The sequence below is a fragment of the Xiphophorus hellerii genome, chromosome 2, assembly GCF_003331165.1.
Source record: "Xiphophorus hellerii strain 12219 chromosome 2, Xiphophorus_hellerii-4.1, whole genome shotgun sequence".
NCBI classification, from domain to species: Eukaryota; Metazoa; Chordata; class Actinopteri; order Cyprinodontiformes; family Poeciliidae; genus Xiphophorus; species Xiphophorus hellerii.
Genome location: NC_045673.1, coordinates 15,329,497 through 15,356,931, shown reverse-complemented (window position 1 = coordinate 15,356,931; position 27,435 = coordinate 15,329,497). Strand labels below are relative to the sequence as shown.

Below are 27,435 nucleotides of genomic sequence, written 5' to 3'. Positions count from 1 at the left end.
ATGTACAGTTTGTAAGTTGCACATTACCTGACATAAGAATTCAGTTATTTTCAAAATAATTTTAAATAAAGATTTTTCTACTCGTACTAAATACAAATCAAGTTAGTACAAGGATTCGAAAGTTAGCAGAGACTTTATTGAGCAGAAAAGCTGACAGAGAAGAGACCTTATTTTAACCTGATAAACAATGCTTGGCATTACGTTCTTGGTTAATACTCGGAGTATAGTGCGATATCTGCTTAAAGCTTTAGAAAACCTTCCATGATTGTACTTTGTTACACAAGAAACCATAGTAGCTTACCTCAAGGGATGCCATGGATGAGGAGACAGAACAGTAATTGGAGCTGACAGTGATCCAGCCAGTTTGACACATCAGTCACAGTAGCATATCATGCTATGTAGCTGCCAGGTATAAATAGGTAGACCAAAGGTCACTACATCACGTTGTAAAAAGTTTAATACCACAGTCAAACAGACATGGAGAGGTCCAGAGTGTGAAGGCAAACTTTGCCACAAACTGGGTTAATTATTTTTTTGATGCCAAAAAGCAGGGTTCACTTTCTATTGTATTTTGATTCTTCGCTTATTGCTTTTAAAGTTTGATATATACAATTGTACTGAATGAATAGTGTGGTTTGTAATAGGTTGAGATGCACAAATGCATTAAAGTTATTTTGCTATTATTTTGCTAATGTGGTATATTAGAAACTTTTAAAAGCAGCAACACATTTGCCTAGCAGACGTTCCGATTAACAGATATGTCAAAGGTGAAAGAAACACATTAGTGATTACTGATTAGCGCGACTTAGATAAGATGCTCTCTGATACTGTGAGGCTTTCCTTTACCTTCACTACTTCATCCTTTTATTCCTGCCTGTCAGACAGCAGACTGGACAGAAGGTCAGAGTGTCGATCTGTGCCAAAACTCAGAGGATTTTACCCCCTCCCTCTCTGTTTTCTCTCATTTTCCCTTTCATATATGCAAACACTGGACCTCCTAATGAGAGCATGTTACTCCCAGATACCATCTGTTCCGCTTGCACAGTGTTCGAGAAAATAAAGAACATGTGACATCGCTCCGATGAGACTAATCTATCAAAGTCAGAGAGTAGTTAGCCTTTGGAGAAGTGTACTTCTCTTTTTTTTGTGAGTTTCCTGTGTTAAGTGCAAAAAAGTTCTATATCTATTTAAAAAAGACTAATATTATTTGTGCGACATAAACAAATAATTCCATCTGTAAACAAGAACTGACTGGAATGATCACAGAAAAAATTGTATCGTAAAAAAGTCTATTTGTGTGAAGAGAGATGCATTCATCCAGAGATGGCTGACCACTGTCTTTCCAACCTGGTGATTCTTTGACGTTGCTGTGTTATTACTACTTAAGGTTGGAGACAAGAAAGATATTTGCTCCCACAAACTTGACTGAAATTCAGTAGGGGCTGATTTCTCTGCTTGGTTGTTTTCCATTTCAGCTGTTTCTCAGCAAACATTCTGCACAGTCACTGTCAAGATAGACATGTCTGCAAGCTTGGTGCACACCAGTGTTATTCCAATCAAATCTAGTCTTGTCTGTGGGCATGAGCATCATCTCTTTCCCAAATAAGAAATGACAGCCCAGAGTGCTTCTCTGGTAGGCCAATCAAAGGACAGCTCCCGGATATCTTATAGTGATTAGGACAACCTAACCTTTGCTACCAACTACCCCTCTTTCTGCAGAAAGAGTATGGATAGTTGATTCAATTGAGAACATCATGGAACTAGTAGTTAAAGGAGTACATTCAGAAAGCTTTGAATTTCTAACTTGTTTGTTCCTCTATAAAGGATTTGAATAATGTATATCACTAAAAACTAACTTCATATTAAATATGCAATCCAGTGGCCTGGTACAAAACAAAACAAAACAAAAAAAAAACAGCCCCTTGTTCTATGCTGTACTTTGTACAGAAGGTTTGAACCCCCAGCTACTGAGAAATTATTCCTTCCTGGAGACATGGACTTTGTTGAAGTTTTAAACTGTTAACATTTGGCTGTGATGTATACAATGTGCCAGTTCAGTGCTATGAAGCTTACCTGAAATTGCCTGTGCTATGAACAACCATCTTCCACTGCGAAGAGAGAAGTACCATACTGAGTTAAATGAGGTGGCTGTTAATGTCAATTCAATATTTGAAAGTTAGCTTTCTGCACTTCCTCCTCTCATTCATTTATTATTCACTTTGTTTTATTTTGTTAATTTGTGTTACATTTAGGAAAGCTGCATAACCCATGTTCACTTTAACTTGGTCATGAACTGATGGCTGAATTTTCTCATTTAGGATTTTGTGGAAGAGAGCAAATTCATTGGCTCCATCAGCATCAATAAGTTGTCCAGGTCCAGAGGCATCAAAGACGCCAAAGACCATCACACCACCATGGTTGACTGTAGGTATGGTGATTTCTTTTCTTTTTTCTTTTGATTGGGCCATGCTTTCTAAGGTCTATTAATTAACTCAGTGCTGTCAGATTGGTTCTGTTTAAGTGATTTCTTGAATCTGCAGGTCTAGCTGCAATCAAATGTAGATGTGGCAGGTGAAGCTGAACCACAGCACATGGTTAATCCCAGTTAAAGCATTCTCATCCGCATCACTTTCTGTTCATATTTCTTTTGACTATATTTTTTTGCACAAACCAATGCAGGATGTATGTTGAATCAATACTGTCTGTGTAAGCATGCTTATAATAAAGGGAGTGTATTTTTAATAATACTAATACAGTACTGCATGGTTTGGACATAGGTTTGTTGCAACCTATGAACTACACAAAATAAACTGCTGACTAAGTTTGTAAAGTTTGAATAAAGTCCTTTACACATTGAACATGACATCAATTAAAAAATCTAATTTATGCAAAGAGTACTCAAGTAGGACATTAAAATAGGTCTGTAAGATAGAAAACGCAGATCATACCAGTCTGTGAGAGCCTCTGAATGAGAAGAGTCTGTCTGCCAAATGTGTCTGCTGCAAATCACTCCTCTTGCAGCTCCCTCCTGCTACCAGTGAGCTGGTCTTCTGCCATCTTTCACCCAAACTGCAACACAAAGCATAGCAATCGGTACTTTGCTAACACAGACTCCCAGTTTGCCACATTTCCCCAAGCTAGATTCAGCCTCCAGTGTTAAACACACACATTATGTCACTGATCATTTTCCACGGCAGGGAGAGTTTGCAACCAACATTGTCACATTCCGCTCCCCCGTCCAACATGGCATTGTCCATCACCCTTCAGCTCCCACTGGACCTCTCCTGCAATCACACCAGACATTTTACCTCACGTTCTTCCCTGTGACTCATGCTTTTCCATGCTCCTAATCCTTTGTCAACAAAGCACAAAACCTGTTGCCCTTAGCCAGGTGTGCTCAAAGGTTGTGACTAAAAAGATTAAAACCCATACATGGGTTGAAAACCATTGTGCCGCATGTATAACATGAAGGTCATTGAGTCAAACAGTTAATATTAGCATGTGAGATGTAGGCCCTTCCAATATGCTTTTAATAGGTTTTAGTAGGCCTTCTTCGAAAGTATATTTTTACTTTCCAGTGTGAAATTCAGATAAATGTTCAATACAAATAATTGAAAGCCTCCAAAACAATCCATAAAATTAAAAAAAAGGAAATAAGAATAACTCTGTATAGTTTCATGTTTTATTTTTTTTAATGGCACCAGCAAGAGTGTTGGCAGCTGTACAAAAAAAAAAAAAAAAAAATCCCTGCTAGCCTGTGTTATAAACCTAGACATAAAGCCTAAACCAAAATCCCAGATGGTTATGTTTCAGTGGTGGTTTGTTTTCTCTGAGTTTTTAGTTCTGGATGACGGATTTGAATTGACTGCAAATGCAGTGTCTCAATAGCAGAAACGTGAACAAAAGAGGGCTGTTTGAAGCCGCAGCAGCTGCAGCATAAATGGTGCAGTGAAGGAGCAATGGTTTGAAATGTGCTCCCCCGCCATATCAGTGCAGAGATGTTAGAAAAGTTTGCTCTCCAACCCCCCTGCCTTTTTGCTGTTTGTCAGATGTTTAGCTACTGGTTATTCATTTTCATATAATATGCAATATCACATAAACTATGATCTTATTAGGGGTGGCATCAAAATGTGTTTCTCCTGACAGCTTTCCAAGCACAGTTGATGCTGTAATGTAAAAAAACAACAGATAACGTTATATATTAAAGTAAATTTACATATCAGAGTGTTTTCTATAGTCTCTGCTCTCAGTAGAGGGATGGGTACACAGTTTCTGAAACCGCTGTGATCACCCAATTCTCTAGATTAGAGAATAAAACAGAACATATTTATCTCAGTTGTACAGATTAGGCTACATAAATCAGTGGTTTATTTGTAAATAAAATAAGTGCTGGTACACTCCTTAAAGCTGCAGTAGGTATCGTTTATAAACAATATTTTTTATGCATATTTGTTAAAACTGTCACCACCAATGATGGTGGATAAATGACTTTTCAGTAATGATACGTTGTTTCTCCGCCATTAGGCACTTTGAGCAGCACATACACAAGCATTTTGGAAATCACTAAGACACTCCTCCTGGGTGTGGTTGTGAGCCGTCCTCTGTTGAGATAGTGAGTAGATCCCAGTTTCTTTAAGTAGGTTATTTTTCAGAAAAGCTGTAAAGTAGCAAAAGCTATTCAACTGTGTGATATAATTACATAAGAGTAACTACAAATTATTTTCAACTTAAGATAATTTTTGAATTCCCATATTATTAAAGTTTATTGCTTCATTTAATTCAGCATTTAATTTGATTTAAATTGCAGGAAATTGTACATTTCAGAAAATTGTGCATGTACAGTATTTTACATGGGCATTATAGTGAACTTAAAAATGTCCAGTGTTGTATACTTTTATTTATGGAATCATGCATCTCTTTTTCTCTTCAGATGCATTATTGAGATATTTAAATCATTCTCCTGGCATCCTGCAACACTACCAAGCCCTCCTCCTGTTGCCTTTGCCTCACGGGAGATCATTCATGCATCACAAATGGAGGCTGCACTAGTAGACCCAGGTCAGAATCTTTCAAAATTTTTGGTTTATGGATAATTTGTGTTATGGTGATTTTTTTTCCCCTAATAAAAAAATCGAAGTGTTGAGTGTACACATTTTTTTACATGTTGAATGATGGGGTGACCTTGTGGGTGCCACATAAGTCCTCGGGGGGCAAAATTACTTTTCCTGGCTGATTCACTTTGCTTCCCTCCTATGCCCGGTTTCTGAATTTTGTAAGTTTTGCTTATCAAATTTCTCACTAATGCCGCTCATTGTTTGTGTGCACATCGATTCTGTCTTTTCACAACAAAACTCGACGGAGTGCCGTAATCCCTTTGTGTGTGAGCAAAGTGTACCATTTACAGACCAAAAGCGAGCACATGCAATTTTTTTTTTCATTTGCTTTTGCATGCAGAGCTGTAGGGGGCATTTTGATGGGGTAACGTAGACTGACGTAACACCTGTTACAACATGGGAAAAAGACATGCAATAGTCAATGGAGTACCCTAAGAATTTCCCATCTCTTTGTTCTTTGTATTCTGAATGTAACATTCATATCAAGACTTCTCATGTAAGGGCTCACAGATCTGCAGTGAGTGGGAGGATAAAAAGGTGAGATGGCAAAAGAGAAACTACTGGAACGAGAAGGCAGCAGTTGCTAAGGATACCTTGTGTAATCTGCAGGTCACTAAAGGTTACCAAGAAGGCAGATAGTCAAACTTTACAAGCACTTTGTGCTACTACAAATAAATACGTAGCAGCATGTACGAAGCTACTACGTACATGCTCCTACGTACATAGACACAAAACACCATATTATTCCTTTTTGCACAGTGATCCTATGTATTCTAGCCACACAAAAAGACAGTAAAGAATGTTTTACAGTTTTTATGTAAATACATTTTTTTGTCTTAGAATTAAGCTATTTTCTTTTGTTTCCAAAGTATTTGCCCTCACTTTTCTCATTGAAGTGAATGTATGTGGTGTGCTGGTGTTTCTATTGTATTCATTTTTTGTTGAAATTTGTTTTATTAAGCTTGACAGTTTTAGTACCCACTATTAAGAACTACTAAAACACAAAGAGGTGTTGACATGTTATTCCCTCAGGCACCAGGGAGCACAAAGATTTTTTTTTTTAAATCAAACTGACAGATTTCATTTCTTTGTCTCTTGCTATGCTTTTACTGTTTACTACCTTTCCTCAGTTTCAAACTTTTTTTCTGGATCTTATCCATTTGCCTGCTAATCTATGCACTGTATAGCTTTGTTAGAGAGGCAATGCGAAATGGCAAAAAATGAGATGTGTCCAGCTCCCAACCTTTGCTAAATGTTTATCAGTTTGGGCCAGCAAATTCTTTCTACTCTGTCTCTTCCTAATTATGTAAGATCTGCAAGCTGTCATTTGGTGGAACTGATTTCTGCTAGAAGTTACATAAAAGCCTCGGGCCCCTTAGGATCATGTCTGTGAAGTGTTTGCCCACAATGTGGTGTAATTGCTGCCTTGCAAACTTTTTTGTTACCCTTGAAATAGTTGTTTGTTGTACAGGTTAAACACCTGTCACTATATCTTTTTGCAAAATTTTTACATGAAATAAAATGAGGAGAAGGTTGAAATGTTGAAAGTGGCAGGAAAAGGTGGAGGAGACAAAGAGAAGAAAACAATGCACCATGTCACTCAGCAATATATTTATACTTACCTATTGAAGACAGAGAAAGGAGCAGTATGAATGAGATTAGATTTTAAATCAGAATGCAAAACAATTGTGCTTTTCAGACAAATACAGTGACAAGACATATTGTAATAGCCACTTAAGGGGACTGCTGGTAACACTGATTGTTTGCTTAGCATTGTATGTGTAGGTTATACCTGTACTAGTCAGAAAGTGAATATTGTGCTCTCTAAACTGACGTTGGAAACAGAAAAAGTGGGCATAATTTGACTTTGACTAGGGCAAACATTTTGGTATCAAGTACCACAGTGCACCTTAGGAATCAAGATGACTCCATGCCTCAATAGGGAAGGACTGTATTCAGTTTTGTTTATATAATGCTAACTCACAACGGACCCTAAAGAATCTCCAGCCTAATGGGCAGGTATTATACTGTGTACGGTCAAATATTTCAGAATTCCGGCAATTTTGTATCAAAATTATCTTTTATTGATATTATTTTCAGAGAACCTGATTTGAGTTTTAACTGTATACTAATGCAAAATGAGCAGGAGAAAACATGTTCAATGTTATATGAGTTTAGTTTTTATTGTAGTTTTTAAAATAAATTAATGTAATTTTATTCTAATTTACTGAGATATTTCTGTGAATTATGCTCTGATAAGTACACTGTGCAAAATGCAATGTTCATATTAAAAATCTTTAAAAAGAGTGAATATATATATCAAGGAAAATATATAGTAGTTTTTTCAGTAACAAATCATTTTTCATGAATGTTGCTCATCAGTTTTTATTCTGCCTGAATATTAAATAGATTATCCTATTTGACAATAAATAGTTGATTTATGAATACAGACAAAATCGTTAAAGACTAATGATGACCATTTAGCGAGATCAGAAGTGGTAAAGTAATTTCTTTCCGTCCACCATTAAATACTTGTGCCACATCAGGCTCTCTATTCTATTACTCTTTCTGGTGATCTCTTTAAAGTAGCAGTGTCATTTAGGCCTGATGACAAACAAATCTTTGCAGCTCCATCTTTAACCGGTTATTGATTCTTGTTGTCTTTTGTCAAACCGACTTCAAAACGACCTTTCCCTGTGAGAGAAATTGTTAATGTAATTAGCACTGAAACTTGTGTTGTTTAGTTTTTTCAAACTTTCAAGGTGATACCTTGCTTATGGAAACAAAGCTTAGCCTAGAGTCTTTATTATGCAATTTTCATGATAGCCCTAGGTAAATATTTTACATTTTGAGGCCAGAATAGATAGTTTAGATTTGCAAGCAAGAGTTTCAAGATAAGACATTTAAATTCCCTCCAGGAAACTGTCACAGCTAAATAGAACGGCAAACCGAAAGTAGCTTTTAATATACAATTAAAAGTTTAAATATGTGCAAATAGCGCAGCGAGGAGTGGTTAGAAGGAGAAGATTGTGGAGGAGTAGGGAGAGGTTGTCATTATCTCCTCCAGCAGCCTCAGCCTACACCTATAGGCTATACTAGACTGGAACAGGCCTCATTGACTAAAACTAGGAGCTGGTTCCACAAGAGAGGGGTCTGACAACTAAACAAACTGTCTCCCTTTTTACCTTTAGAAATCCTAGCATCCGGCAGTAAATCTGCAGACTGGGAGGCAAGTGGTCTGTTAGGAACATCTGGACCAATCAAATCTCTGATGTATGATAGAGTTGATTATTAAGGTTTTATATGTTACTTTATGGCCTCGTGTAAATTGTCTTTAAAGGCTAAATACAGAACAAATCTGCATAAAAAGTTGGATCAGTGTAAATTGTTAGACGTTCTGCTCCAGCTGAAATGATTCTCTCAAATCCAGCTGGAGATCCAGTTAAGTTAAGACCAACATCCGGGGGGGGGGAGGTGTTAATATGTGCAGCATTGTAATCCTAGGTCCCCGTGGTAGCCAAAATCAATTATGTGATGAGTAGCAGAAACTTTTGAGATCTTTAAATCATGGGACTGCTGTTATAGCAGAACGTTATGTTAGCAGACATAATAAGATATCCATACAGGAAGTTTGCCACATTTCAACCCAAGTTAAAATACTGCAAACTTTATGTATGTTGCATATTTATAAACCATTCAAAATGTACAAGTCATGTTTTTATTATTCAGGTGGAAATATATTGCTTTTTTTTTTGGTTTTTGTTTTGTCTGTTTATTTGCCCTGTGGCAGGAAGCATGTAAATGAATGGCTCACATGATCCCTCATGTGCCTGAGCAGAAACACAGCAACCCAGAGGATTAGAGACAGAGAGGATCTGCAGTCACATCCAGATGCTGCAAATCTGTTCCTTGCCTCAAATGCGTAAAGGTACGGCATTGTCTGGAGTGCTGCTTGTTTTGGTTCAGCAGAGACATAGCCAATGAGATAAACAAGCTGAAACTGAGGTTCCACCAAGTCTAAATCTGCTATGATACAGGATTACAAGGTTTATGTCATGCTTAGAGCTTTATCCTCTGATTGTCAGTCAAGATTTTCCAAGTGGCAAAGTAAGCCTTTAATGGCTGTGCATTAATCAAAAATTCTAGCTGGAATATGGGGGCTGTGAAAGATCTGCAGAATACTAATGATCACTCGCAATACACTGAGGTGTGGTGGAGTTCCTCAGACTGATACTGTTGTTTTTGGAAGATAATGCAGAGTAGTGTTGTGTTTCATTCAAAATAGCCCACAGTAACATTAACCCAAGAGAATTGTTGTATACCAGTGGTCCCCAACCTTTTTATTACCTGCGGACCGGTCAAGACTTGGCAATTTTGCTGCGGCCCAGGGGCCCAGCAGGCACAGGAGGAGGAACCGTCAGATAATGCTTCTGCATGTTAGTGTACCCGCTAAAGCCTTTTTTTTTTTTTTTTCCCCAATTTTCCGTTTACGACCATCTTACACAGTGTGTGGTGTGTTACTTGGTGGTGTGTTGTATATTAGTGAACATTGTCTTGGCCCGATTATCGCAGCCTGTGGGGTTTTCCCTGGCTGGGAGCGAGAACGCAGCCTATTGAATGTGACAGGTAGCCAATCAGAAAGCGCGGTGACGTAAGAACGGAGCGGAATCTCAAACAGTTGACATGGCAACTGAGAGTCCGGTGGACATCGGAAGTGATATGTGGAAATGTTTATTACTATATGTAAAGGTCATTTTTATATATGTTTATTATATGTGGCTATGTTTATGTTTATTTTGCTGCTTGTGGGCTCAATGTTGGCGTGCAAGACGTAACCGAGGGAATCCGGTTAAAGGATTTTCAAAATAAAAGATCATCCAGACTCAAATAATACATAAAGCGGAAATATTTAATTGCTTCTTGCGCGGCCCGGTACCAATTGGTCCGGTCCGTGGCCCAGGAGTTGGGGACCACTGTTTTATACAGCATCAGAATTACAATAAGCTAAGATCTTAAGATATTTTTTTATTTACGCTGAAGGTTCGTAATGCCAGGCATAATGCTTTGGGTTACTCATCTGTTTCAAAGGAAACATCTGACCTTAATTGTGCTGAAAATTTGCTACAGATGCATTAACACCATGTTCATGTGCTTTATGACCGAAAAATGTCTAAATTCTTCTGAGGAAGACAACAAACAACTAATGGATTCAAGCTTAACTTCTACGTGGCTCAGACTCCAGCAGAATTGTACCTCATGTTCACATTTTTTTCATTATTCACAGTAAATACACTTGATAAATGTTTCCAATTGTTACATGGGAAATGGGGAGCCATTAAGCTGGTGCATGCTTCATTTTATCATTATCTGGTTTGTCGTCAAAAGACAGAATTTTCTTTTCTAGTCCTTCCTTTTTTGGTTAGAGTTCAGTCCCTATAACCTGAAACCATACATACTCAAATAGTAATCATATCAATTGGAACTAGTTTAGATGTTGTCTTGGAATTACATTTTAAAATTTATTTGCATAGTTACAGTTATCTTTCTGAAAGAGAATATGGGATCCTTTAATAGTGACTTAAAAATAAAAGATTATTGGAAGATGTGTTGCACACTCGAACAGAAGTGATGTCGAGACATGCGGTGGTTGTAAATTTCCATTACTTTCCTTTTTATCTGAAAATACAAACAACATTATAAATCCGACGTGCGTCACACTATGGTTGCTATGTACTACTGAGCTTCTTCAACACAGAAACGTAGCTTAGCTATCTCAGTCTCCACTGAGATAATCATATTTCGGTTATTAATACAGCAACATACATTTATGAAACTTTATCACTTCATGTTACAAACATACAATGCCTTTTGGTAACTTTTTCTCTACTTCGGCTTACCTGAAAATACAAACAACATTCATAAATCCGACGTGCGTCACACTATGGCTGCTATGTACTACTGAGCTTCTTCAACACAGAAACTTAGGACCCAAGGCTGCCCTAAGCGCCTGTTCAAAACTGATGCCTTTCTAAACTCATTTCCCTCTCATCAGTCAGAATAGTTACCAACATATATGAATGTTCAGCTTAACATGGACAATGAAACACAGTGCTTTTTAATAAGCAAAACAAAATATTCATAGGAAAGAGAATAGAATCATATTTTAATTGAAGGGGGTGGGAGGGGTTCCTTGATCTAAAGTTCCCAGCAACTGGTCCCCCACAGATGATAAATTAAGTAAGTTGAAGGTTCAAAATGTCCTAAGTTACTATAAGCTATATCACTTGGTTAAATTGTGTTTAACCATATGTATCATGATCCATAGCACACAGTTTGCTTTGCCTAATTTATTTGGTGCTGCTCTCTATCAAAATTTACAAAGCAGCATATTTCAGCTGCTTTACATCATCTTTGCATCACTGACTTCTGACACTTAAACCACAAAAGGTTTTGCATACAAGGCTAAAAGAAATTTGTAATTTCTTAATGCATAACTGTGTGTGTAATGTCTGAAAGTATGTCAGATCAGCTGGCTTTTGGCAAACAGTATGTTGATGCCAATACGTTGAGCAATAATTCACCCTCTATTGCTGGAGCTTTCCCTTAAATTGTAAATTAGATTTTGATTAACCTTTTAGCCACAGTGTTCATGTTATACTCTGGGGCTTCTCATGTATGATGATTTTTGGTAATTCTAAAATGTTTGGGTTTTTTTTATATTAAAAAACAAGGAAAGCTTTGACGTACCAGCCTGTTGCCCAATGAGTGCTAAACACAAGCACTAGCCCTTACTGCAGGAGGATCCTGGAGTACTCAGTGAGAAGAACTGAACACAATGTTAAAAAAGCAAACTCCATGCAGTAAGGCTTTGGCTGAGATTGGAACCCAGTACCATCTTGCTGCTAGGCAACAGTCCTAAAAACCATAGCACCGTGCAGTCCACGTTGGACTGGGACCAATCTGTGAGCTTCTCTACCGCTGGTCAACCCAATACCTCTTGGAATAATCCAGCTAAGGCCGATGGAAAAGGTTCCTGCATCTGTTTCATAGGGTGCATTTGTATTGTACAGCTAGAGTTTAAATTGTTGGACCAGCCTAAGATGGACAAAAGGCTAAAGCCTTTGCCAAGCATGTTTTTAATCAGTAATGGTTATGGGGTTTATGATTATCTTACGTCACTAATCTGACTACACTACAGCTGTTAGATTAGCCAGATTTTTTAGCCATCTCTAAAACATCTGTCCTATGTGCCAGAGTGGAAGGTAGAAAGTCATCAATAAAAGAAAGTTCAATTGCAACTGTTAAGAACTCATACAAGGAACATGAGGAATATGTGAAAGAAGGTGCGTTGTGAAACTAACACAGTACGTCAGCCTGAAAACCAAATGAAGAAAAGTTTAAGGTATATTAATACTTTTATAAGGCATTCTGTGCATATGTAAAGAGAAGAAAAATGGATATAAGGAGTAGCAATAAAATAAATCAAAAAGTAAAACAAATAAAACATTTACAGGCCTTTTGTGGCATTACCTTGCATCTTACCTCCCACTCACCTCATCACATTGTTTTAATGCCATTGAACCCTGTAGGATATCAGTTGTGAAGTCTCATACCCTCCAAAAACATCATGAATAATGAATGGTGGTTCTTAAAATAAAGAACACACATTATTAATGTATTCAGGGAGCCTCCTTTTGAAGTGGGACAGCTGTGGATGTCACAGCAGAACCTTCTTACACCATGTCTGAGCGGCAGGAAATGTGAAGACCATTAAAGAAAGGGAAGAGTCAGAATTTGAGCAACAAAACCCTAGTTCAAATACACATCTATAAATGTCTTAGTAGTTTATAGTTTATGTAAGTTTTGTGTTGCAAACACAAAACTTTGTAAAATAAAATTGGGTTCTTTCTTTACTCCCTATTCCTGAATAATCTGAGTGCATCTCCCTGTTTGGCTACTCTTCCTCATACCCTGAGCAGTGACATCTTTTTGAGTGACTAGGGTCCTACTATACTGCACACCAGAAATATCTTCACTCATTCATATAAATATGACAACACGATGCTCATGAAAAAGAAAAATTATGGGTGTGTTATGTAGTCACTGAATGGTCCCTTGTTGTGTTTTTCTTCTGCATTTTCAGAAAAAAAACACTTTGAAAAACAAAATATATTTAAAAAAAAATAACTGAACAACACAATGAACGAACATCCAGAATTATACCTTATGCCACATTTGTAATTCACATTAATGTCTAGCTGTTATTCTTTTTCATGAGAATGCTTAAACATGTAATGTATACTGGAGCACTGGTCTAAGTAAGGTCTTTTACTTGCCCTTGCTGCTCCAGGAATATCTTGCTCCCAGGAGTCTTATATGAGTCTTGGCCTTTCAGGGAACAAGGTCATAGTTTTAACAATGGCAGCCCAACACTTTTCAATCACTCTCCAAGGACAGAGTGATCTTTACTGAGGTGTTTCAATTGTGCCCAAGAGTAGTGCTTACATCTGTACAACAGAGAAAATGATGAAAAAACAGAAGTATTTAGACTCTCTTTTTTTGTTGTCCTTCAGACTCAACAGTGCTTAGCAGTAGTATTCATATCCGTTAAACGTATAACTTTTCTCATGGTGCAGTCACAACCTTCACTTTATTTTATTTGAAATTTATGTGATAGACCAACACAAAACAGTACACAGTTGTGAAGTGGAAAAAACAGTATCAAAGAAAAATGTAAAAGTAAATGTAGTGAGCATTTATAATCAGTTGACGCAGACGGACACTTGTTTATATGTTTTAGTCTGAGATTTCTACTGATAATTTTAAGTCTTATCAAGCCAGTATTTGTTTTTGACAAGCCACTTTTTTAGCTTTCAGTTTTAATTTGAAATAGTAATATCCAGTAACTTTTTGTAAGTCAGACCATGGGCCCACACATTGATGTCAAAAGAAAGGCTGACCTATATCCTTCTCTTCTTGCAGAGAGAAAAGCTTCTGTAGAAAACATTCAGCCTCATAAAATGAAGACACTGTATCGCTTCCTTTTAATAAGGCAAATGTGCAGGCCCTCATTTTTATGTTTAAGATTTTTAGCGATAAATGGATCCCTTTTCTACGACAAAAGGACTCCTTTTTTGTTAGAATGGTATAGATTTAGCTTACACCTCTGAAAGTGAAAAAAAAATAGCTACGTTTTAAGGACAGGTGAAGTCTGGCATCTTTTGCAGCTTCTAACATGTTTTCTTTAAAGATGGTCCTTTGTTTAGCACCATTCATCTTCCCATCACATCAGACCGACTTTTCCTTTCCAAACAATTCACCCAGCATTTTGCTCCCTCAACAACACATGATTTGTTTGTTGCCACAGAAACTGTTTTCTTATTTGCCAGCAAGTTTATTTTATCTGACCCTATCTCTGAATTCTACATGTTTGTTGTGTTCCCTGTGTGGCTTGTTCCAAACTGCAAACAGGACTTCTCATTGATTCGGCAGTAGCTGTCTTCTTGCCACTGACCCATAAATCGTGGCTTTCTGGGATGCATGACTAATAGTTATCTTGTCAACAGATTCTCTGAAGCTTCTGGAGTTACAATGGGCCTCTTAGATGCCTCTTAGATTAAAGCTGTGTTTAGGTGGACATCCATGTCTTGATATTTCAGCAATTGAACCCAATATGTTCATTATGCTGTTTGTTGAATAATGTTCAGCCATTGAAGCCATTACAGAAAAGTTTTAATTAAATTACTCATATGCAAGTGTAATATTACAAGAAATAGTTCCATTTATTCTAATTTACAAGTATCAGTTCAAAGGGAAGTGAATACTTTACAGATCTTGTTCTGTTAATTATGCATTCAAGAAAAGAAAAAAAAGGGCTAAAAATGGCATCAGACCAATAAAAAACTATTATTCCGACAAACGAGCCTCATCGAAAAGCATATTCCAATTTACTGTATTCCATTCATTCATATATACATTCATACATATATATGTTGTACTGTGTCTGTGAAAACAAATGTGCTCTCAGTCTACCAGGCCCATGAATGAGGGATAACAAAAAATAGTAGCTGCATAACCGACTGAATTGACAGAGCATTCTGCCTACCAACAGAGTTTGAATTAGGCTCAACAGATGCTGGAGGGAAGTCCAGACATCTCTTCCCCCAGAGGCTCTCTCTAGCTAATGTTGGTGGATCACAAGGTATTCCCTGACAAAAATCGAACAAATCTGAAATAAAATGCATACCTACCCTGTATAAGAAGACACAAAGGGCACAGTATCTTTTGTCTTCTGACTGATTAATAATAAATTTGACAAAAATCTGTCAGCCAAGACTATCAAAAACATGTTGTATTTCCTGAAATGCCAAAACAGTGTGAGAAGGAAGTTTTCAGATTTTATTTCTTTAAAGTCAGATGTTTACATACACTAGGGTTGGCCAGTCAAGAATAGGAACTCCATGGTCATTGAAGCAGCTTTTAGTACCTTTGACAATGTGTGCAGGTGCCAAGTCCTGCTCTATACAGCTTGTCACCAGAGGAAAACAAAAAGTGCTCTAGAATTTCCTGGTAGATTATGATTGCACTGACTGTCAGAAAACACAGTGGATCAACACCAGCAGATGACATGGCACCTCAAACCATCACTGAATGTGGAAACTTGTCACTGGACTTCAAGCAATGTGGATTCTGTGCCTCTCCACTCTTCTTCCAGGCTCTGGGACCTTGATTTCCAAATGAAATGCAGAATTTACTTTAATCTAACTTTAGACTGTTGAGAAACAATTCTTTTCTCCTTAGCTCAAATAAGATTCTTCTGACATTGTCTCATGGTTCAGGAGTGGCTTGACACGGGGAATGTGACATTTGTACCTCATGTGTAGTTTTTGCCTTTGTGTGTTGGCTCTTCTGAAATGCATTTCAATGTATTTACTTGTAAAGGATGTCATTGACTGTCTTCTGGACATCTGTAAAGTCAGCAGCCTTCCTCCTAATTGTGTAGCATACAGACCCATAGACAGGGACCATTTTAAATGTCAGTAAACCTCTGTAGGTGTTTTGAGTTAATTAGCTGATTAGGATATGACACTATGACATTCTATTAAGGACCTTTTTCACAGTATTCTACGTTTTTGAGACATTGAATTTTGTGTTTTTGTTTTACCTGCAACCTATAATCATCAAAATTACAAGAAACAATTATTGTAATATGTCACTCTATTTGTGATTGTTCAATATGACATTTAAGCTTCACTTTCTGAGATGATTGGCAATAAGTATTTTGCTATTCTATTTTTTATATATTTAAAACTCAAACTGGAAGTAATGAATGGGGGAATTTTTAAAGGTTTTTTTTTTCAAATGGAGATCATTTTGGTGATTCAACTTGACACAAAACAGGAAAAGTTTGGTCAGGTTTAATGTCACACAGGAAAAAAGTTTGTGTCTTTTTTTTTTTTTTTGCAATGCATGAAAATATCTGGTTTCAAATACGGAGAGATTTGTGTCAGAAGGGGCAACCGACATAAAATCTAACCCAAATCAAATATTAAAATCAATAGAGACACATGACTTGCAGTGACAACCTTTGAAGGGAAGAGCAGAATGAGGAGAAGAAGATAGTTCCTTCAGCAAGTTCTGGGCCTGCCCTGAGGTCTTTTCCCAGTGTGACATACTCAAACACATTCCAAAGGGGGATGCCCACAATTCACTGTGGTCAGAGGCCAGAACCACCTTAATGTACTCCTCTACCTGATTAGGAGCAGCAGCTCCACTTGGATCTTCTAAGGGAGGATAACTGACTTGCCTGATGAATTTCATAAAAACCTTTTATATAAGTGAGGAATTTTGTCCTCCAGTTACACTGCAGGCCATAAGTCTATTCTTAAGTGGTAACGCTTTCAGAGTACTTCATTATATTTAGTAGGGTTGTCAGAGTTCATCACTTTTAACCTCCAAAGCAATGACTAAAAAAGCTTTTAAAAAATATTATTCTAAAATATCATACTGACCTGTGACAAGTATTTGCAGGTTTGACAGAAGTCTTCTCTCTTTGTCTTTCTGACTGAGCCCTGCCACCCTACAGAAGAAGCTCTTTTTAGCTGCTTGTGTCCAGGATCTTGTTCTTTCAGTCATGAGTCAAATCCCAAATGCATAGATGAGGGTCAGGATTCAGAGTTACCAGTTAATTGAAATCTTTACTTTTTGACACTGCTCTTTCTTCACCACAACAGACTGAAGCAGTGGCCACATTATTGTCGACAAGACCCTGTTCCATCTGTCAATCTCCTGCTCTGTCTGATCATCGGTAATGATCAAGACACTTGAACTTCTCTGTGAGCCAGAGATTAACCTCTCTGGTAATGACATTCTTGGTTGAGAATCATAACCTCAGACTAAGAGGATTTGACTCTCATCCCAGCCCCTTAAAACGTGGCTGTGAATTGCTGTAGTGCTTGCTGAAGATCATAACTTTAAGATGCCAAACAAGCTATGTCGTCTGCAAAAATCAAATAAAAAAAACCCTGAGTTTCTCAAACCAGACACACTCTCTTCCATGACCATGCCTACATTCTGCCCATGAACATCTCAGATAAGATGAATGGCACAGGGATTTCCTGGGAAAGAAAAACAAATACTTCTTTAGTAGTTTTCTGTAAAACTTGTAAACCCATGTGTCAGGTCAGTATAATATTTTAGAATCAGGCATAATAAAATTTGTTAATGTATTTGTTCGAGAGCCACAAATTGATGGACTTTGGCAAAACTAATAAGTATAATGAAGTAGTCAAAGGTTTCCGGAATTAAGAACAGACATATGGCCTGTACACAGCTGCTGTATAATAATAATGCTAAATGATGGACAAATTCCTCCTCATTATATCACATTTGATATAAAATCTTTATATCAAATGCATTAGGCTAGAAAGATGAACAGGACAATAGAACAGAAGAGCCAAATGCTAATATTTCTCATTAAGTTGTGTTTGAAATTAAGGACAAATGTGAACCAAGAAAAAGTAAATAAAATAAAATAAAATAAATAAATATACCTTCTCAAATTGGAAAGCAGAAGGTTGGTGCTCTTTACTAGAGTATGCCCAAAACTCAGACAGGCAGGTCGACAGTTATGAAGACAGATGAATGATGCAACACCTACAGCACTGAGGGAAAGGAGATCAGATGTTGACAACCAGATAGACACATCCCAGTCATTCAAGTGTCTTCTCACATCTCGCTATCGTGTTTTATTTGAGCACGTTCACTGCAAATGCTCAACTCGGCCTATATGCGGAAAAATTCCTCCACGTTTGTAGCCTCTCTATATATGTTGCAGAATATTACTGAGTTTAGCATAATATTTGCAGTGCAGCAGGCGGCCCAAGATAAACGCTTCACAAGCAATAATCTTTCTGAAGACCTGAAGTCTCTGGTGTCACCCACCGTGCTAAAAATCTGCACCGTGTGGACCTATTTCATAATTCATAACACTCTGCCAGCATTTATAAATAGGGTCTAAAGTGCTGAAGCCTGAGAGAGATTATAACTCATATTAATCTGTTTTCTGGATTGTCACACTTCTCTCTGTATGTGTGCGCCTGCACCTTACATCTATTTCCATGTTTGCATGCATGAAGATAATTCAAGCTCTGGTCTCCTTTTGTGCCTGACAGTGTTTATGAAATACAAATTCAAAAGTGTATGTAAACACAATCTATAGTGTGTCATGGGAGAACGGTCCTATGCGGCAGTCAACCCGAACAGGGCTATCGCATTATCACCCAGGAGAGAAGGAGTCGGTAGGTGGCAGTCATGTCCTATTTCCAAGATTCACATGGGAGGAAACACTTTTTCTCCTGTCTCATTCTCTCCATCTGTCTGTGTCGTTTGCTCGACGACTTTTATTCCGACATGCTCACACGCACAAAAAAAAAACCTACAGTTTTGTCCCCCTTTTTTTCTTCAAATTGACCGATTAATGAGAGATAAAGCAACAGGCAAATAAGAAAATATCAAAGGAGCACTAAGCGTGGTACTTAAAAGGCTTTTCAGATTTTTTTTTTTTTTTTTTTTTTAGTTCAGGGCTGCATGTAGACTGTAAAAGAAGGAGGGCAATTTTCCCTGGCATCGCTGCCTCGGTCTTGCGGGTGAGCCACCTGCAGTCAGTGGCGGAGCATACCCGGTTGAAGTTGGAGGAACAGCCTGTCAGTGGGAGGTAACCTTACATGATGCCCCTTATCAATTCACTGTCTGTCGGCGTTTTATTTATATAGCAATATAAAAGGCTGAGCGCTCGGGGCACTTTGAAAGGGACCGATGGATGCAGCTCGCCTGTGCGTAATGGAGCCATCTAATTAAAGCCGACTAATACACTCCGCGGTCCAGAGAAGGGGAGGATAGCCGGACAATCGACGTCTTGTGGAAATGCACTCCAAAGAATAAATATATTCTGTCACATCAAAAGGAGGCTTCATGAGGAAAATTCACGGAGCGAAGGGAGGGTGCAGGAGACATGAATGCTTTCAGTGAACTGTGACTCCCTTCCAGACTGGGTGCGGAAAACGTGCAGGAATTGAGCTTTTTTTTTTTTTTTTTTTTTTTCCTCCCTCAGCTCTTTCAGACTTAAAAGCTGCTGCTAGAGGATCCAAGTGAAGACACCTCCCAGGATTTCCATTTGCTTCGTTTCTTCTTAAAGTGTATTATTTTACAAATGAAGAGCGACGCAACTTGAAGAGAGATATTGCTCTTTTAAATACCCAACTTCTTCACTTAATTTGTAGGATAACCACACACAGGCGTAATTCTGCGGGGCTGCTTTCATCGGCGAGGAGAAACAGATGTAAGCATTCCCCTAAAAAAAAAGTACGTTGGCTAATGCGCTAAAATTTCAATCAGGCTTGATGATTGATAAATATTCTTATGGGGACTTGATAAAAAGTTATATTTGAAACGAAAGCGAGCGGGACGTAAAAGCAACCCCACCTCTGCCTCTCTAAGGAGAAAAAAGCTCTGTCTTAGTGTCTAAATGACGAGCTTTCCAGGATGTAGCTTTGATGTGCCTGGGCATTGACCAACTCGAGCTGATGGGTTTGGAAAGGTCAGTTTTTAAGCTCTGAGAAAAGACAAAAGAGCCATTAGGCTTGGATTAATTTAACTCTTTTTTTTCCCCCTGAAAATTTGGGAGCGCATCGCCTTCTGGTCGGGGAGACTAGTTTCAACAATCGCACTTGTCGGGCGCCTTGGTGGTGATTTGCGTCTTGGAACAGGAGGAAATATCCATTTGATTTGCGGGGTATCATCACTGTGAGACTTTAGCAGCACGCCGTCCGGACTAATGTGTGGATTACGTACCACTTGTTTTTTTGTTTTTTAATTAGGAACACAGTGTCTTTGACAAGAAGACGACAACACGGAATTTTGTAAACGCGCCGGAGAATTGCGGAATTTTTCTATGCAGTTCTTTTTACGGGAGGGTGAGAGAGTGAAAGACGGACCGTCAGCCGCGAGACAGCAAGACAGACCTTCCAGACCTCTTCGTGGAAAAGTAAGTTTTTTGTGGTTAAATACGCTCTAGGGTGTTCTATGCCTTCTTTACCATATCATGCTTCTATGCACCGTCTTTAATGTTTCTAGAACTGCAGGGATATTGGGCACGTTATTAGGGTTCTATACCCCTTCAGTGATGCTGCATTCTCAAAGTGAAAGATGTTTAATAACCTGCTCCTTCGACAAGATAGCAGAAAGATCCGCACGTTCGCACAGGTCTGCTTTGGCGTCACCGCGCGCCCTTGACTTGAGTGAGCGAATGCGCGACAAATATATATATATATATATATATATATTTTATTATCAACTGAAAATAGTTTTACATTTATGCTAATATGACGCCTGTTTGATCGGAGCAACAATAAACAGGGCAGGTCAGGTTTTGCTTAACGCAAATGTGACACCTGTCCTCCCCTCTGCAGTTATCAATGCAGTCTATACCTGTTTTTGCGCTCAACCTATTCAGCAGCTGAAAATCTGACATCAGATGCATGTGTGCATCTGATCTTGGATAAATTTGACCTACATGGTTTAACATACAAGTAATAGTGCAGAAAAGCTATTGATGAAACTGGAAATTCTTGCTCACTCCTGGATCTTTGAATAATCAGACCACAAGTCCCCCCTCCACTTTTACTTGGTGTGACTTACACAAAAGGCGCTTTTTCACTTCTCTGTGGTAGGCTGGGAGGGAGCTGTCCCTCTACGTGGTGCTGAAATTAAGAAAAAAAAAAAAAACTTCATTCTGGTCCTTCCCAGTAATATATATGCGCTAGACGGCTTGCTAGAAGTCTGTTTTGAGCTCCGCCGCAATATGCCACAAAGCAACAGTTACCACTTTGTGAATGTGTGTTTAAAGTTTGATGAAAACCAAAGAGCGTGAGATATTCCAAATTACAAGACATGCTTTTATAATAAGTCTCGTCTTCTAATAAAGACTGGTATCCAGTGAAGTTCTGCACCTCCGAGGCTTTTTTGTAAAACTTCACAGGGACAGAAAAGTCACAAATATTGTGGGGGTTGTTCTCCAAAAGCAGTAAGAGAATTTCATCATTTTTATTTGGCATGTTGCTGTGGGTGTACTTGAAATTTAGAACTAGAAAAAAGAAGGGAAAAATATGTTTCTCCTTTTCTGACTTGACCTAAAACATAGCCAAGTTAGAGTTGACTAACTTGACCATATAAATTGTAATTTTTAACCTAAACGTGATTTTCATATCATTTGAACGTGGTGCAAGTGGTGTAACAGACTTTCAGAAAGGGCCACTGTTACAAATTAAATAACTGTTGCAATGCAGCTTGCCCTTTCCACTTTAACACCGATGCATTCAAAAATACTATGAATATAAAAATACAGGACTGTCCACAATGAGTGCAGTGTCTGTGTTTTTACACTGATCCCCCTGAGGATAAAGTTTTCAATGAAGATGGGTGTCACTCTTCAGTCAAAGAATAGATTTCATACATAGCCTGTAAATGTGAGAAACATGGCATACATTTTTCACCTCACTGAAACAAGAAGAAAAACAACTTTCTATATGATGGAGTGACATTACTTTTAAGAAACAAATTTGAATGCAGATTTGATGTTTTTTGCCCTGTCGGAGGCTTTAGTATGATAAATATCCCTATATGTTCCCAGGATTGCAGTTGTTTATTGGCAACTGGTGCAAAGTGATTCATGGTAATAATCAGAACAACTATTCCACTTCCCCATTCAACACTTCTCAAACCTTGTCCTCGCTATGGACATTTTTATTTATTTATTTTTTGGGAGATGGATGGTGCTTGTGGTTTCAGAATGCCATATGGTTTAAAAAGGGCATGGCAACCTAAATATTTCTAACCGACATAAAAAAAAAGCTTATTGCTTTTGAGCGAGTTTAAATTAGAGTCTGTTTATTTCACTGTGTCGAACCAAGAACAGCTGTATCCCCTGTGTGTCGCCATTAGTCCGCCTAAACAGTGGGGAATAGCCTTAGAGCAGGTGCAGCAAAGAGACCAAGTGGGACTTCCTGCTGCTCGCACAAAGCCAGTCTTCAACTAATAATGTAGTCACCAAAGACATCTGTTATATGCCCTATTTCTTTTGCCATTGTTGTCTGACTTATCTATTGAAAATCTTTCTGGGCAGCTATGTCAGAAAATAAATGAACTTGTCAGCTGGAAAAGGGCACAACTGCAATGAGGTGCCAGGGTCTTGTGAAGCGACAAGCTGTATACCCATGTTTCATTCCCAAAATCCCTTTGTCATCTTTTTCCACCCTTTTTCAGTCCAGGATTCACTTCAGATCAGGGCCAGGACTGTGTGCCATATAATAAACTGTTCATTTCTAAAATCGGATTAATCTCTGTAAAACCCAGCTTAGGACACCATTAGCATTCATTTCTTTCGCTGCCGGAGACTTGTATCAATAATGGAGCCACCCGTACATTTTTCATCTTCTCTGGGTATAGACTATCTCAGGGGGTTTCATTCATTGGGAAAAAGGGAACTGTTGAAGTGATCTCTTATCTTCGTCCTTGCCTTCTTTAATAGAGCTCTGTGATGCTGGAGGTCTAAAGTGGTAGGCCAGAGAGGACGTAGTCCTAATGAGGACAGCGAGATGAATTTTTATAATAAAATAAGGCTTACAAAAATGGTTAAATTCATGATTTTGTCCATAATTTGAGGTTGATTTAGATGTGCAATTATTTTAAACAATTCTTACAGGAATCTTTATATGTGCAATATCACAGTCACAAAAGAATATGTGTAAATCATTGATACTTAGGATGTCATGTACTAAAACTATGCTTAGCAATATTTGCTTTAGGATACCTGGACTTTCGTTGTCTCTTCTGGCCATAACTTTTAGAGATCTTAATCATCAAGAGAGTAGTGGCATATACCAATGAAAAGAAAAAGTGTGGTGAGAAAAATGTGGGTAAATCATAATATATCTGATATTTTTAAATATTCCATAATGTCATGACAGTCTTATATCCTCCTAATATTGAATAGCCCTAGGACCACTAAATGGAGTTTGTTCAATAGTTATTTTTTTTTATTTTACTGTTTAATACACATTTCTGCAATAACCCTCAGAGTACAGGTTTCTAGAACCATCTTTTTTTTCTGAAATTACTGCAGAAATTTTTTTTCAGAGCACGTCTCCACCATTTTTGCACATCTGGAGGAAAACATTTGTCTCAAACGTAGTCTAATTAAATGGATAGCATCTATGAACAGCAATTTACAAATCCTACCACAGATTCTCAGTTGAATTTAGGTCAGGAGTTTGACTTAACTGAGCTATTGTAACACATGATTATGCTTTGATCTAAGCCATTGTTCCATTGTACCTCTTTGATTGTGGTTGTTCTGTGGAAAAGTAATCCGTCACCTTAGTTTCAAATATTTCACAGTCTGTAAAACGTTTTCTTACAGAATTGTGTTGCATTTAGCTCCTTCCATCAACTTTGTTAATCTTTTCTGTTCCTGCTGAAGACAAGCATTCTCAGAGGATGATATACCACCAGGATTGTGCTTGTATTGTATGCGGTTCTATTTATTTTATTTATTTTTTCCATGTATAGGCTTTTGCATGTATTCCACTATTTGAATTTTGGTTTCATCAAACTAGTGCTACATTTGTTCAAATGATGGATAGAAAGCATTCTGTGGTTTGTTGATGTGTTGAAGTGGGATGGTCAAATCTTAGGGATTGTTCTTTAAAATTCTCCACAGCCTTATCCCTTATTTGTTTGGTATTTTCTCTTGTTTTCATGTTAGTTCTTGTTGACTGGTGTGCTGAGAGGCCTGCACAGAACTGCATTATTTATACTGAGATTAAATTACATTGAAAATATGCTCAAAGCCTAATGAATTGACATTTAAAGATGAGATGTTTCATTACATTGTGTCATGGAACATCACTGTAAAAGGGGCGGACATAAATATTTTATTTGTAAAGAATTTTTTAAAGAATAGTTCATTTTTCCACTTGATTCTGCACTAGTCTGTCTTTATCCATCTTATAAACTCCCAGTAATATGACAGGGACAAAAGGAAACAGTCCAAAGGCTACAAATACTTTTGCTTGACATGATATGATAACTTTGCTACTGACAGTCACCTATTTTGGATTTGTGACAAAAACAGCATCTATCACGTAAGGTGATTATCCGAATAGAACAGTCTGATCAAATTTAACAGTTTGTCTTTGTTTTACTGATGTTGTAAACACCTGCATCCTCATGAAATCTTACCTCAGAAAAAAATATTATTTTCCACTGTGATCAGTCAGTTGAGCATGAGACTCTTAGATCTTTCTAAAACATAATTTGCCACACCAACCAAACAGGAGTACGTATGTAGACTGTGTCCAAATAAACAGTCAGACACGGATTGTATTCCTCAGTAGATCTGATCATTAGTCATCGTCTCCAGCATATCCGTCTAAATGTTCTGTCCGGGGGAAAGAACAGCTTAGCTGGGGAACGGCCGCGGCACATTCCACCAGTCGATGGGTTAATCAATTGGTGTTCCAACTCAGCCCATCCATCTCAAGGAATAATCTGGAAGACATCATAAAAGTGCCATTCTAACTTTCAAAGGACCAAGGAGCATTTTCTCCTGTTGCTTATTAGGGGAACAGGAGTGCGTTAAATGAAATATGGATAAGAGTGTTTAGTGTGGCAACACTGTGAGGCATTTGTTCACATTCGTTTTATTCTTATATTGCAGCCCAAAATATTTTACTGTGACTCAGATCCTAAAAGGAATCCCTCCAAATCCATCACTACCCCCCGTTTGCTTGCTTCCTTCGTCAGAATCAGCAAAGAGCACTGACCTGAATTCAGGATGCATCATTACTCACCACTTGCCTTACATCACCCACCTTCCGTCAGCGATGGTGTCTTATCAACTTAGTTATTTGTACCTAGATCTCTTTTTCTCTACCTCTCTAAAATGCCACATGTCATCAAAAAGAGTGACAGCAACTGAGATGGGATTGATGTAATGGTAGTGATAACAGCTTGCTTAACTGCAGAACAAATACTCAACCTCCCGACATCTCTCTCTACACTTTTCTCTCTGGGATACACACATACACATCAACAGTAGCTCGTGTGCTTGGAGAAGTCAGTCTTCCTGCCTTTTAGGCAAGTGGGCAGTGTCGTTTTAAAGTGATACCGACTTTGGCTAACATGTTAATTCATTCTGCTAAATTAAATGGTAAATGAGGTGGAAAAGGGTAGAAGGCAGAACTATCTCTGACTGGCTAAGTTTAGTTTTTATTTGATGTGCATCATTGATCTGTAGATACTTGTTCCTGAGTAAAGAAAGTAGAAGATAATGAAGAACCTTAGAACAAGAAAGTAGGGGACAAGGCCTTTCCTATGAAGCCTTTTCAAGCATATTCTGTTGACAGAGGATTTTTAGGAATCCATGAGTGCTCTGTGTTCCGCAGTATGAACACTCCAAGTTAAAACTATTTGAACTGAAGAGACACCCTCCAAACGAGGTTTCTAGCTGTTGCATAGCAACAGAGCTATGATTGGTGCATCCCTAGGCATCTTCTGAGCTGCTAGCTAAAATAGAAGTTGACGATGGACACTAGCCTTCCATGACAAAACTTATTTCAGCAGGCCATTTTGAAATTATACACACATCCACTGACCTATTATTGGTTATTCTACAGCCTAAGCAAACAAAATAGTTTGAAAAGTTCTAGACTTTCTCATGGTATTGGTGGAATTGTGTATATGGAAAAACATTCATTGCATTTCAGCAGTAATCATAGTATATTTTTGCCACAGTGAAAAAAAAAAAGCTTTATTGTGGTAAGAGCTAGTTGACCTGTGAGAGCAGATAGGTATTTGCTTGAGGAAAAGCAGTACTTTTGTCTATAACATATTGCAGTTATTATTTGCCAGGTTTATTGAAAAGATGTTGTTTCTCTCTCAGACAGAAAGTGAGAGTAATTAAGTGTTTTTTTATTTGTTTTTTGTTTGTTTTGGGGTTTTTTTGGATTTGATTTGTTTTTAGGAAAACATCCAATAAATCTTAGGGCAAACTAGCAAGTTTGCTAGTTTTCCTTTTTTTCGTGAAAATGATTAAGGAAGTTACTTTCAATTGAATGACAGAAATCTCTCTAACATTTGTCAGTTAAAAAAAGTTACATTTACATTTACATCAGGTAGGTATTGTTTAACATATGCATGGCGTAAGTATGGAAGGTGTCATATTACAAAGACGATTTGAATAGTGTTTTATTCAGATTTTAAATGACAGACCAACACAAAATCACGATCGTGAAGTCAAAGGAAGTGTATTTTCTGAAAGAGGATTTATTTATTTATTTTAAATAAGACCAGAAAAGTATCCATATTTGATTTATTTTACTTTGATAGTCCCACATAAAATTTTGGCAACCAAAATTGGTTAAAAAAACCCCAACAACATTTGAGGGGTATACATAAGACTCAAAACAACAACAACAATGTCTTAGTCTCTGCAGTTTTTTTTTTTTAATTTACTTGGAAACTACATTTTGCTTTTACTCAAGTTACCTTTGAGATTAAAATTTGTTTCATCTGAAACATGTACTAAATGTGCAAATACTTTTTCACAGCACTGTAATTATCATTTTCCGTATTGCCAGAGCACCTTAGATGGTATTTGGGGGGCTTTTTGTGAGTTGTAATCACAATATGAGGTCTTGTCATGCTGTGACTGAAAGTGGCTGATCATTCGCTACTAAAGAGAAACGCATATGAACATAGTTTT

At 37.7% G+C, this 27,435-nt stretch overlaps 1 protein-coding gene across 1 annotated transcript in view; it reads left to right on the top strand.

The window, feature by feature from the left end:
• lrrc4ca (leucine rich repeat containing 4C, genome duplicate a) overlaps window positions 1-27,435 on the top strand; it is a 124,957-nt gene that overhangs the window by 42,994 nt on the left and 54,528 nt on the right. The window contains 2 exon segments of the mRNA XM_032546759.1: window positions 2,319-2,428; window positions 4,931-5,058. The gene's annotated coding sequence lies outside the window, so the exon portion shown is untranslated.